Source organism: Alligator sinensis, unplaced genomic scaffold (genome assembly GCF_000455745.1).
Source record: "Alligator sinensis unplaced genomic scaffold, ASM45574v1 scaffold406_2, whole genome shotgun sequence".
In the NCBI taxonomy this organism is placed as follows: domain Eukaryota; kingdom Metazoa; phylum Chordata; order Crocodylia; family Alligatoridae; genus Alligator; species Alligator sinensis.
Genome location: NW_005842543.1, coordinates 419664 through 433973, shown reverse-complemented (window position 1 = coordinate 433973; position 14310 = coordinate 419664).

The following is a 14310-nucleotide window of genomic DNA, read 5'->3' as shown; positions in this document are numbered from 1 at the left end:
GCCAGAATCTGGAATGGGCTGCCAAGAGAGGTGGTGCTATCACCTAACTTGGAGGTCTTCCAAGAGAAGGCTAGATAGGCACCTGGCTAGGGTCGTCTGACCTCGGTCCTTTTCCTGCCTGGGGTAGGGGGTCAGTCACAATGATCCTTCGGGGTCCCTTCCAATTCTAGTATCTATAAATCTATGAATGAACCAATTTTTCTAATGTCAAACTAAAGCTAATTAAAGAAGAGACTTGCTTCCAAAGAAACACCAAGAAGCAACCAAAAGTCAGAGGCTGGATTGCATGTTATTTTGTTGATTACTTCTAGACTGTTCAGAGGAACTGAACACTCGGTCTCCAGTGTTGGGGAAACTTACTTGAGAGTCACTTTTTCCATCAACTGTTTTCTGCTTTTGACAGTGAGTCCTCTGGGGATGGGAGGTTTGTTTCTGGCTCTGACCTACTACATTGCAGGTTAGAGTATATGCGTGACTATGTACAGGTAATAATAAATTTGATGCTTAGCTGTCTTCCAGAGGAGATGTGCCATGCGGGAGCCCCTGCACAGAGGCACATGGGAACTGTGTGAATGGCCTTCTGCAGGTCTCCAGGAATCTGTGTGGCTCATGGCAGATGATCCTAGATGTGAAAGATTCCTTTGAGTCCCCACATGGGATGACCAGGACATGGGTTGCATGCAGAAGGGTTTCTCATACAAATTTGTTTTGAGCCAGAGGTGTTCCTGAAAGATCCCAGCAACCCAGTGCTGTAGCAATGAAGTTTGGTGCCCAGGGCAAAGCCCACAGCAGCAGCCTGCCCTCACCCCGTGCACAGATTCAGGGGCACATGCCCCACCTCCATACTTGCCTGGGAGTGCACGGCAGTGGCGGGAGGCACCCCTCCTACGCGCCCCCCCAAATAAGTTGCTTGTGTCTCCATCCCATGCCTCGCCCCAGCTGGTCAGTGCCTATTGGCAACCCTTGGCTTCAGCACCCAGGGCGGTCACCCTGCTCAACCTCCCCCCGCCCCGCCCCCTTGCTGTGACACTGTGGCAACCTACAACAAGCGCACCCCCTTGGAGAGGCACTTTTCTTCTGTCTCAGAGAGGTAGCTGTAGGAGAATGGGACTATCATTTCCCCTCAGAAGTCACAGGAGAAGAGGCAATCAGAGATCCTAAGGATTACCCCAGTCAATGGTGTGCACCTGCTGGCTGCACACTTTTCCTGCTACACAGAGGGCATGTCCATGCTGTGGCATTAGTGTGCTCCAGCCAGAACAACCCCAACACTCCTGCTCATACACTCCAAACCTGGAAACACACTGGTGATTGTACTACAGGGTGACTGTTCTCAAGTACACCTGAGGCCTAGGTCTTGACTGTGGCTACAGAGGGACACCCTAGAATACCTTCACCTGCATACGTCCAGGCTTGAAGTGTGCAAATGGGAATGGATGGCCATGTGTCAAGGATTTGGAGAATTCCTTGCTGGGATATTTCTAGCAGGATACTAAAGCAAGTGATCTTGTAGTTAGCACCCCACTGAGATGCAGTGCTGCAGTTGGCTCATTGCAGAGCTATTTTTTCTGGTGCTGCTACTGCTTGTGAATGGTTAGGCCAAAGATATACTCAGGCCTGGTTTACAACTTTTCTCAGAAATATCAGGTTTAGGAATTTACTTTCTTAGAAAAAGAAAGGCATATGTGATGATGCAGTCTCATGATTCCAAGATCTGAGGGCCCTAAGAAGGGGTATAGTGCTGGTGTCTTAATCAAGGCTTGTAAATTTCCTGTAGGTTTTACCAGAAGTGGGAGGTAACAACAGTGGCAAAGAAATGCAGCTGGAAACCTGGGGCACAGGGAAGCGGTGACTTCCAGTTGCCACTGCACTGCCATTATAATCATGATCCTGTGGCTGTCAGCAGCAACCATTTTTTCACTTCCCCCGGTCTCCTCAAAATCGGTGCCTAGTGCTGGTCCCCTTCCCTTATTAAACCAGTGGGTAACAAGCTACAGATATTTAATTTCAAGATTACATCCCTGCTCTACTCTTACTTGAACCTTTTTTGAGACATTTCTCATCTCTGAGGACTCCTTATTTTTCTGTTACTTTCCACAGAAGCAATATTATTGTCTTCAGGCTGAGTGTCCCATTTACTAACCTTGTTATCATTTTGCTAGTACCTTTTATTATTTTTACAAAGAGCTGTAACTTCAAAATGCCATAAAATTAAAAAAAAAATTCTAACAGCTCATTTAAAATATGCCAGGCTAGCTGAACTATTTAAGTTAATTATTTTAACTACTTTTTCTGTAGTCATCTGATTAATTTGAGGACAGGGTAACATGAAAATATATATTATTAGGCAGTAGATGGCTCATAGGATTGATAACAGAGTATACAGCAGGGCTGGCAACATTTTTGGCCACAGTGCCAAAAACACCCCGACCATGACCCACTCCTTGACTTGGCATGCCAAGAGCAGATGGTGGGGAAGCCATGAGGGGCCAGATCCTGGTTGCTGGGTGGCAGGTGCACACGTACCTCTGGGAGGATGGCAGGGAAGGAACTGGGGTTGTACCGCCCCCGTCCCTTCCCCGCCTTGTACCCTGAGGAATGCATGCACATACCACCACCATAAAGCCAGTGCCAGAGCTCTGGACACCGGTGCAGCTGTTTGCAGCCTGCCTGCTGCAGCTGCCCAGAGCTGTGGCTGGCTGTGGCAGGCAGCCCGGAGGCTGCAAACAGCTGTACTGAGGTTTGGAGCCCTGGCTGGGGTCTGTGGCAGTAGCTACATGCGTACCTTGTGGTGCACAGCAGGGAAGGGGCCCAGGGCAGGGTGGCAGTGGCTACATGTGTGCATTGGGGCACACAGTAGGGAAGCAGCTGGGATTTTGCCCCAGGCCCCTTGCCCGCCCTGTACCCCAAGGTGCACATACAGCTGCTGTCACCATGGATCCCAGCCAAGACTTCAGACACCAGTGCAGCTGTCTGCAGCCTCCTGCCTGCCTGCCGCAGCCAGCCCAGGCTCTGGGCAGCTGTTGCCTGCAACAGAGCCTGGGCTGCTTGCAGCAGGGCTTGCAGCCTCCTGCCTGCCTGCTGCGAACAGCCTGAGCTCCATGGCCAGCGGCAGCGGACCAGAGCCTGGACTGGCAGTGGCATGCTGAACAAAATGGCCTCACGTGACATGCTCTGGCATGCATGCCAGGGGCTTTCACCCTTGTTATAGAGCCTTTTATTTCTAGCTCATGAGTTCAGATGTGACCTATGTCAATGAAAAGTATGAAGACTGTTTTGGAATTTTGTGTGACATAAACAGATGAATATCAGTCCAGTTCTTGTTGGCCAAACAGCAATTTGATAGATTCAAGAGAAACAAGTATTTAACTGTATCCTGGTTTTAATCTTCAATCAATCAGAGTTTTCTTTTGATTTGAACTTTTGAATGCGTGTCAAGTGGTGTTGTGTATAGGAAAACATCAGTAGACTAAAACACAAATAATTGTTTTTTTTATATTATGCATTTCCTCTTTAATTATGTTTTTGCTCCACTGAATTGTAACAAAAGTTGCGTTAATGATAATTTTCTTGTTTGTAGGGAATGTGAGTGATGCTTTGAATTTTCAGTGCAATCAAGACCACCATCACAGAAGTATGTATCAAAGTTTCACCCCAATGCACTCATTTATGTGTTAAGAAATATATAATTCTGAAATCCCTTCTCTTATCCCAGGTTCTTTTGCTAAGTTGTAGAAATCAGAAGTCATTATTAAAGTCCCACTTAAATTACAGCCCCTAGAAAAACTTAAAAACAAATTCAATATTGTCAGGGAATTTGCTCAAGGTGCAGCTGAAGGGTTTTTTTGTAAATTACAGGAGTAAATGCTTTGTAATACTCTCAGAGCACACTTCAGGAACTACTATTAAGAACAGAAACAGTTAATCAGTACAAATGACTGAAACATTTCTGGGGAAATGGTTTGCTGGCAGAAAATGCCAGTTGTCTGTAGTCAAGACATTTTTCAGGGATGAGTTATTTCAACAAAATTTGAATGGGAAAACTTGAAACATTATTTTGGACATTCTGATTTTGTGTCAATAGTATTGAAATATTTTATTTCAATACTTTAAACTTTCAATACTTTATTTTAACTTTATTGTTTCAGTTCATACTGTATTCAATATTACATTTTGTGTTATAGTCACTTATATTTGGTATTAGGTCACATGTTTAACAGTTTCTATTTTATTATGTTATAATGTGTCAACATTATCAAATCATTTATTGCTATTGAAACTAAAGCTTTCCATATTCCAACATCATTGTGTTCTGAATTTTCATTTCATGAGGAGTGCAGGCATTTTAGCTTTTTGTTATGATTAGCAACAGCAGTAACAATTCAAATTTCTTGGGGAATGGAGAACCTGTTTTGAGACCTGCTCTGATAATCAGTCTTCCCAGTAAGGTTATGAAAGCGGTGAGAGAGGCTCCATTTTCAGCTGTAACATTGCTGATTCCATAGATATTGGTACCAGAGCAAAACTACTCTCAAATATCCTATTCAAATCCAGCTGTTTCCAACCCCTGTCCTGCCAACTTCTACTCATTCTTCTCCTTGGAACAATACTTTCCTTGACTCTTCTCCTCTTCCCCTATTTTGGTGTTATTTATGGACCACCTGACTCCTCGCATCTCTCAATTCACCTTCTCTGACTGACTACTGGGTCTCCCTTTTCTCACGTTGCACTATTCCATTCAGCCATCATCCTTAGAGATCTCATTTCCCATGCCAATATCCCATATGATCCTTCCAGGCTTCTGTTTCCTTGTCCTTACTCTTTTGTGTGACCTGCAGTTATGAGTCAATTCTTCTATACACTAAAAGGCCACTCTTGTTTTCGCCTTCTCTTCTTCCCTGATTTTTCCCTCCTCTTCATCCTGCCACCTGTTCAGTCAAGCAACATCCATAACTTTTCTTTGGCTGTTCATCCTTTCCAACCAGACTTTTTATCTCTGGACTCAATCATGGATTACCTCCCTTCTCAACCACCCTTAAATCCTTCCATTCCAGTACACGTCTCTTTCTCCCCTATCACCAACACAGACTTTTGTGTTGCTAATGGGCTTAGCAGAGATGCCATGGTCAGCTTTCTGGAACAGGTTAGACTTTATTAATAAATAAACTTAAGGAGAGGGATAACTGGAAGACAATCCCGTTATGCTATTGCTTTGAGCCGTTGCTCCTAACCCCCACACATAGCTAGTTCTTTCTAGCCAACATGGTTACATTGGTACAAGCCTCTTAAAGAGCCTATATCATTGAAACTTCCTGCTTGCTTTTCTTTTTACATCCTTCTTTGTTCCCCTGCAACACTATTGCCTTTAGTTTTCTAATGTTTCTCACTGTTCCTCTTACTCTTTCTTTTTTCTCAGGCACTCAGTTTCTTTCCATCTCAGTGCAAACATTATTTAGTCTCACCCAAACTCTCATCTCTCTTTCCTTTATAAGTCTTTCAATACTGTTCTTGATCTTCTCCAATCTAGCTTCTTTAAGAAAGCTGCTGTCAGTGAAATTTCTAATATATCTTCCTGGCCAAATCTCAAGGCCTGCACTCTACCCTTATTTTCTTGTCACCTTTTAACACTCTTCACTACTTCCTAGTTCTGGAAATTTTGTCGTCTTAGGGTTTTCTTCCTAGCTCTCCAATTTCTCCTTGAGGACCTTGTTTGTCAGGTCATACTTTCCCCCCTCCCTTCACATTTCCCCTCTTCATGGGTATCCTTCATGTCTCTTTCCTTGGTCTCCTCTTCTATGCACTAAAACATGAGTTTAAGAGTCATCTTATGCTGATCATCATTCACAGGTTTGCCTCTGTAATGATAATTTATCTCCCTCCATCAAATGTAGTCCTTCTGACATTTCTTTGCAGAAGCTTATTTATCATCTTAAACTCAACACTGGGCATGTCTACGTATGTCCCTGGCTGCACATTTGGTGTTGCACAGTCATTTAGTACTTACTTTAGCACCTGCCAGTACTGCACAGTTCCAGCAGCGCAGTTATTTTTTAGATGCTACGTCACCATAGCAACAAGCTACGGTGACGTAGCTCCTTGCTGCTGTGCAGTACCATTAACATCACAGTTTGTGCCTGCTGACGCTATGTTGCCATAGTGGTGAGCTATGTCGCTGTAGCTCATTGCTATAGCAACGTAGTGTCTCGTGTAGATGCACCCGCTGAATTCTTGATCTTTCCCTTCATGTCCACTCATTATTTTTTTCTATTGCTCTGAATGATATCATTATCCTCTCAGTTACTCAAGCCCATAATCTGAGTTACTCCTTTAACACTAATCTAGGTCCCAATTAAAAAAAATACAATACTGTAATTTACAAAAATCCTTATTTTATTCATTGCATTGTATTTTTTCTGTTTATATCTTTAAATTACAAAGCCTCCAGAACAGAGTTGTTTATTTCTTGCATTTGCATATAACATAGCACATAGTAGGGTCCTAGTCCCAGCACTTGCAATATTAATTATTGGAAAAAAGCAAGATCAACATTTAGAATAAAAATCATTCTACTGACAGATAGTGTTTTATCAAGTATCAACACAGGGCAGAACTGAAACAGGATTTGTGCCTTAATAAAAAATAAATGCATTCTTTATTTTCTTATTCACTATTACTGTAGTAAGAATGTAGAAATATTATATGCAAAATTTTTAAATGATGAACTTATTGAAGTGATGAAACTAGCTGTGAGGATGTTAAATTCATCTTTGTAAAGGATCTTAAATACAAGTTTTTGAAAAGATCTTTTGTAAAAATTAATCCAAGATACAATGAGGATCTCCTGCTGCCTAATGATGTCATATACTGGTGAAGAAAAGAAAAAATTCTTGAGCAGTTCATGACACTACTTCTTAAATTGAAACTGCGCTTAGAGGACCATGGACAGTTCTTTTCAGAGGCAGATAATGATAGCTGGTTACTTAAAAATGCACTTTCTTTTGTTCTAATAAATACCTCTTGAAGAGAAAGACTGACTTGCCACCTCCAATGAAGAATATAAGCACTGATTCCCAAGCTCAATCAGCAGAAAAGAGATTTTGATAACAATATTTGTTACCCTTTTTTGTACCATAGTTCTTAGGTGATGAATAATTCATTTTTGCCAAAATTTAGTGCTTACCAATGTATTACTTGAGTGGCAGTACTTGCTCTGCTATTGAAGTAGAAGTCAGTTTCTCATTATAAATCCAATTTTGAAGCCTCCAAGAAAAATTTGCATGATATATATATTTCCAGGGTAGGATGTTTCTCTGAAGTCTGGTAAAAACCATGAGTTTTACATTTGTGAGTCTAGATCCTTATCTGGTATAATTTGACATCACTCTGTTGATTACATGTGCCATTTTCTTAAGATTTCATCTGGCAATTTCATATGTTTGCTATTTTACTGAAGGCTTTTCATTATACTGAAGAACAATGTAATCCTGATTTTATATATGTTGGGAATGACAGAGAAACATTTTGTGCAGAACTATATGCACCTTAAAGTTGCAGGATACAGCATTTTATTACTTTTTAAACCCTGCTTCCTTGTTGTCCTTACCACTTTTATCCTGAATCACATTTATATAAGCTGTTTTTAGTGTATCCAGAGGCATTTATAAAATTGGTTGTAAATGTTAATGGATACAATTTGATCTTTTACTGATTCTAGGTATGGATTAGATGGGGAAGAGTGTGGGTATATTGGGAGGATGGGTGGGATTTTATGGACAAAATATAAAGGAACAAAGGCCCAGACATGGGCAAAGAAATGAAGTAAACAGACTTAGGAATAGCGTACTGTTCCTAAGTGCTGCATCATTTTTGGAGTGAGGCTTTCTAAAGGAGGCAGGAAAATAAAGTGTGATGTACTAATACCATACCAGGAATCCTGTGGGAGGCTCTAGGCAAAAGATAAGTAGAGAAATGGACACAAAATTGCCCAGTTTATTACTGAAATTGCCCCTCCTTATTGTTTTTATTAGTCTTCAGCACCCTGACCGTTATTATTCTTTTCATTTCCTGATCAGGAAACTAGCCCTACTTGCTTCCATAAAATCTAGGTAGTAGCGATGTGTGTATCTATGAATTGGAGTAGGTGATCTTACAGATTCTACTGTAAATATTTTATTCCATTAGAGTCTAGTGACCTCTACCTCTGTAACCAGAAATGTTTATTTCACCCTTTATGAGAGTGCTGGATGGCTGGCTTCCTAAAAGGAACATTTTAAGTCTCCTAACAATGATTCCACTCTTTAATGCATTGATACAATAGGGAATTCAAGTTTGAAAAAGTCTTTTTCTGGGGGACAGCATCTATATTTGCCTCTGTGGAATGAAATGTCTTATCCTTGTGTCTTAGCCCATCCACTGACTCATTCTTCATGTTTTCTTAACTCCTTTGCCTATGCCCCTTTCATTCACACCTCAACACAGTGTTTCCCCATTCTGTTTCCATATCCTGACTGAAAGCCCTTTACATTTTGTTCATTTTTTCCATCAAAGGCTGGGTTAGAAACTGTGATAAACTTCCTATTCTATTTCTCTTCTTATTGGAAACAGAGAACAAGGTCTCAGTTGCAGCTATTTTAGGACACTTGGGCCCAGATCAAAAATGTGATTTAGGTTTTGAAGTGCAATTTAAGTGGAATTTAAGAGCCTAAGTTCAAGTTAGCTATCCATAAAACCTGACATTCTAAGAAGCCATATACCCCCACCTTTTCACCAGGATATGAATGTACTTAAGGACCTGAAGTTCTGCTACTATGCATTCCCAGTCTCTGCTGAAATGAGTGTTGCCTTGCGTAAGTACCCTGAGGGGCTCAATCAGTAAATATTTTCAGAGTATCTACAACACATATCAAGAAAACCGAGTTCAGCATAAAGTACAGAAGCCATTATACTAATAGACAGTGATATTTAAAAAGCCTAGTTGAAGATACTGCCATGAATATTTCACTCCTGGCTACACAGTGGCTGAGCTTCAAGAGAAAGTGTGAAGAATGTCATTCATACCCCACCTTTTTTCTCCTGTGAAGTAGGAAATGGAGTTTTAGCCTTCCTCAGGCTAAGGAGGGAATTGAACTCAGGTCTCCCATTTCCGCTTCTGGTTATGATTCTAAAGAAAGAAAGTGAGCCAGACATATGCCTATGCCAATGTCTCTAAAGACTACACTGAGCTACATCTAGTCACATATGCTGCCCACACAAAGCACAGAAGAAGAGCTAAAAAGTAGGTAGACCGGTTCCTAGAAAGGGCTCTGCTGGACAGGAACAGGAAATTCAAACAGAGCTCTTCTAGGAGTCATGCCCACCTGTTGTTTTTCCATCTTTGCTTTACTCTAATTATGAGCACTAGGAATAGGAAATTGGGTGCAGAAAAGTGATTGAAAGACTTCTTATGCCTCCATCAGCCCTAGCAAGTCCTGACCATACTTCAGGCATATAGGGATGGTACACAGGTAACCTGGAAGCAGCCTGGACTGCCATTTCACGGGGCCAGAGGGGCCTGAAAGGGGCTTGAATATAGGGTAGGATAGGGCAGGTTGAACACTGATGGGCAGTGTGTTTGGGCTAGAAAGGGGTGCTGCATCGATATCCCTAAGACATGTAAATGCTGGAGGGGACTTTGTGCTAAGAACCCCAATCTCATATAGCTGCTCTACTCAGGGCTGCAGGAAAGTGCCGAAGTCTGGGGAAGAAGCAAGATTTCAGACACACTTCTCTCTCCAGCATTTCTTGCTGGAAGGCTTAGAAACCTCCCTGTTAGGGTACTGGCTGTTGAGAATCTAAATCAGAGCTGTCCAGCTGGCCTTAGTTTGCAGCCCTTGGGCTCCCGCTCAGCTGCCACTCCCTGCAGTGTTCTGGCTGCAGCAGCAGAAGTGAGTTTCGGGGCTCTCCCGCACTCCTCCAGCTTCCGTTTCCTGCCCCTGCATGATGGGAGTGTGGCAGTATAGTGCAGCCCATGGTGCCAGGTGAGCTAGTAGCCTGGAGCACTAATGTGATGCTGCACAGGAGGAGAGGCTGCAGCCAGAGCAGAGGGTGAGGCTGGGGTGCCCATGTGCCTGGTGCAGTGGGGGTGCACCCAGGCCAGGCGAGGGCATGGCTCACACCGGTGCGGTTCTTACTGCATGTAGTCCCTGCAGGTGTAACACATGGATGCTTAGAAGTTGGACAGACCTGATCTAACTCTTCCTACGCATTGGATTGAATATTTAGATAACTAAAGCAGGTTTGTGACTTCTACTTTGGATGCCAGGCACCTCAAAGTTAGGCAGGGCAGTGCTAGAAGATAGGACAACATTTCCTGTTGTTTCAGATGTCTTGTTTATCTTTTGTGCAGTGATTGTTCAAAATGATGCATGACTAGCATAGTGATACATGTACAAAAATTTGAAGCAACAGGGGAAAAGGCTTGCTCTCATGTGACAGTTAATTTTGGACGGAGTTGTGCGGGCCGGGAGCAATCCGAGGCTTTTGGGGGCGCGTGGCGGGCTGTGGCCAGCAGCCCTGGCACGTGGGGCGGGGAATTCGGCACGGCGGACTAGAATTAGGCACGGACTCGTAGCGGTTGATTAAAGATTATTTTACTTACACCGTAGATGGTCGCGGTGCAGGCAGGAAAACTTGCTTGAGTTGCAGTTACAAATGAAAAGAAAACTCGCATGAACAAGACCCGTAGAAAACTCGAGCCTCTTGAAATAACCCGGAAAGAGCTCTGGATACCACGATGAGAGTCCAAAAGGTGACTCTCCACAAAAGCACACAGGGAAGGGTACGTCAAGAGATCAGGCGGCGACAGGGAGAGGCTAGAGGTTGATCAGGCCCCTGTATCCTCCTCTAAGGCATGCTGGGTTTGTTAAGCTCCACAGCACGCTTAGAGTTCTCCACAAGATGGATGTGGAGTCCTCCTAAATGAGGTCCTCCCCGGAGATCTCCAACTTGGGCGGAAACCGCTCAAGCCTCTTATACGGCTAGCAAGCCAATCGCTAGCCGCCACGTGGGAATAATTTAGAAACAGCCAATAGTGGAACACAAATTTACATGCGGGTGGCGGGAACTCCTTTGCACCAGGGTTTTCTCTTTGCAACTGAGAATTGCACCGTGCAAAGAAAGCTCCTCGTGGCGGGAAATAATTCTGCAGTGCCAAAGCACACACAAAATCATACCCTTTGGGTCATGACAGGAGTGTAATGGAAGGCTGTTGTTTCTAAAATGCCATGGTACAAAGTCCTTATTATAATTTGTATTTCACATGTAAAACCCCATTCTATAACTGAGGACTGCACTTTGCACAAGTAGTATCAGAGACAGAGGAGAGATGTCAGTTAGGCAGGGTGAACAGCATCTCAATGCATTAATTTATCTGTAGGAGAGGAAAATGTCAGCTGAAAGACTCTATTTACACTGAAACATTGTAAATTTGGAATTCCTAAGGCTCAGCCATCAATAAAAGCTTTTTTTTTTTTGAGAATTTTACCTTTCACCTCAGTTGTATTTTCATTTTGCAGCAACTGTTTTGTCAGCCTGTCAGTGTGGGAGCTTTTAAATGGCTGACTAAGAAATGTAAAGGAAAAACATGGTGCTGTTCCTGCAAGGGAGTGCATCCTGTTTCATTGTATAGACTAATATGTGCCCTCTTCTTCCACAAAACTCACTCAGGGCCAGGATCCAGAGTGTTCCGTTTTTTCTTTTATATCTCCAGAGACAGGTTTAATGGGATGGAAACATTGCTTTCCTATATTCACAAAAGAGCAGCAGGGAGTGGAGATTTACCTTATGGGGTAGGAGCACTGAGGTGAGGCAACTTGGCTAGGGACAGAAATTACACATAAACCAGTATAAGTGATGAGAAACCAGTGTTTAGTGCACATAAACTGCTTTCAGAATGGCCAAAATGAGTTTAAGATAAATCTGGATGGATGTAGTATCAGACTTAACTGATTTAGGTTAAATTGGTTTATTGAACTTCTGTCCCAGATCCCCCCCCAGATTCATGTTAATTCACAGTCCCCCAGCATCCTGCAATGCTTTGCACCTCCCCTGAACACCCCTCATCACAGGGTAGGCAGGCTGGCCTTGGCCTAAGCTGTCTGTTCCAGCCAAACAGGAAGGCATGCTCTAGCATCCCCCACCTCCTGGCCTGGGCCACTGAAGGACTGTGGCTGCATTTCCAAAAACGGAAGTAAATGTCTGTTCACTTGCTTATCAGTTCAGTCTACATAGCTTAGGCTAACCTGCAAAGATTGAACTGATTCTGCCTCAGGCTTTTTGACTGTCTGTATTTACCCCTTTATACTATGGATGGGCTTTTTATTAGCTCTTTCAACAGGTGGAGGCTCCCACAGAAATGCAGCACATCTCCTAGTTTAACCTATTTTATGTGCTATGACAGCTGTCTTCAAACCCCTTAGTAAAAAGCCATTGCAGATATCCTTGTATTCCTTTGCCTCCCCCATCTCCCTCCTGCCTCCCCCTGGTAAATAGCCTGTATTCTGCCATCACAACACGTAGAATGAATCTTTACTTCAGTTTCATTGAGTCTCACCTTGTTCTTACATTATGGGATTAGAGGAAAAGAGAAGAGAACTGATTTCACTGTATCTATTACAATCTTGAATGCTTTATTCTAAGTCTTCTCCTTCTAGAGAAAATAACCTTTGATAGATTTCTGTTGTCTTCTACTGTTAGTCCCTTCATGAGTAGTTTCCTTAACTTTGTCTGGTCCTTCTTTTTTAAAAACTAAGAAAAGTTTCTAGAACAACAAAAAAGTAATAAGTTCTTGCCAGCAAGTAAAATTACTGCCTCATATTTATTCAGTTATTTTTTGTTTTGAGAGTCATCCAACTTTTGTTCAGCTTCTTTTCTCCTACTGTATGCTTAGTTATTATTAGGATCCATGCTGTAATCAAAGATTTTATGTAGTGGGATAGATGGCTGGGTAACTTACTATATTGGAACCATTTTCCAGTGTGCACTTAGGCTGTCTGCAAGCCCAAATAAAATTAAGTGTTCTGTACAGTTTAATAAAATAAACAAGAAAGTAAGAATGGACAATTTTATTCACAGGCGAGGGAAATTTCAATATTGTTCTTCCCTCTGTATCATAGGCTGTTTTTGATTTACGAGTCAAGAAAGAATTAATGAGGGGAACATTTATTCCATAATTGGTATCAGGTTGCATAGGGTAAGCACTATCTTTTTTCCCTAACACAGCCATATTTCCTAACAAGAATATGTGAACACTTGGTGTTCCAGTGAGGACTATTCTTGTTTAACTGTTTTTCTTTTCTGTTACTCATCTTGAGATACTGTAGCCACCATTTATCTGTGTTTCCAATATAACTATATCTGAGATACCACAGTTTTCTTCTGCCAAATTTAGAAACTATGCTATCCCTCACTGGAGTAGCGGTGGTGCTGGTGTTTCACATGTGATGGTCAAGGGACATGAAAAAAATTGGGTTTGTGACAGAAAGTAAAGCTTTCAAGCATCAGATGCCCTTCATAAAGTATGACGAAGTAGCACCCTCTAAGTTAAGGTCAAGTTAGAACAGTTGCTCTCATTTTAACCTTATGTTAGTCCATTGGATTACTTGAAAGAGAAGTGGTCAGTTATTAGTTGTTGAGCAAAAAGCAGTTTCCAAGCCCATCTTCTGAAGTTATGGTCTAAATTTCCTTGAAGCACAAGGACTATGATTCAAATATGGCATGGCTGTTTTGTGAAAAATGTTCTCCCACTAGTGACAGGTGTTCGAGTTAATTCTGGAACAAACTAATTTGGTTTCACCTACCCTAGTTAATGACAGAGTAACTGGTGCATAGGATGAAGTATATCACATGTTGAGATATGTATGTGTAAGTTAAAAAATATAGGCATTATTTACCAGCAGGGGGAAAAAACAACCTTATTCAGTGTATAAATGTCTAAAATATATTAAACCTAACTCAATTCTCTCCCATTATAGCAAATACTATTTAAAATTTTACAACTATTTCACCTCTGCAAGGCCAGTATCATTTGTATGTATTTTACTGACTGTCTGATATGCAAAGCATTTGGGCAATAACAATTGGATCATCTTCATCAGGAACAGGATCATTCATGGTGGACCAAAAAGTCATGCTATAGCCAGAGACAGCATCATACTGTGTGAAGAGATCCTGAAAAATTATCAGGGTTACTGGTTTTTCAAAGGCTTGCAGAGAAATGTGATATCACTGTGTGATAACTGTTGGAAAAGTTGATTGTTTAACTGATTTTAATTG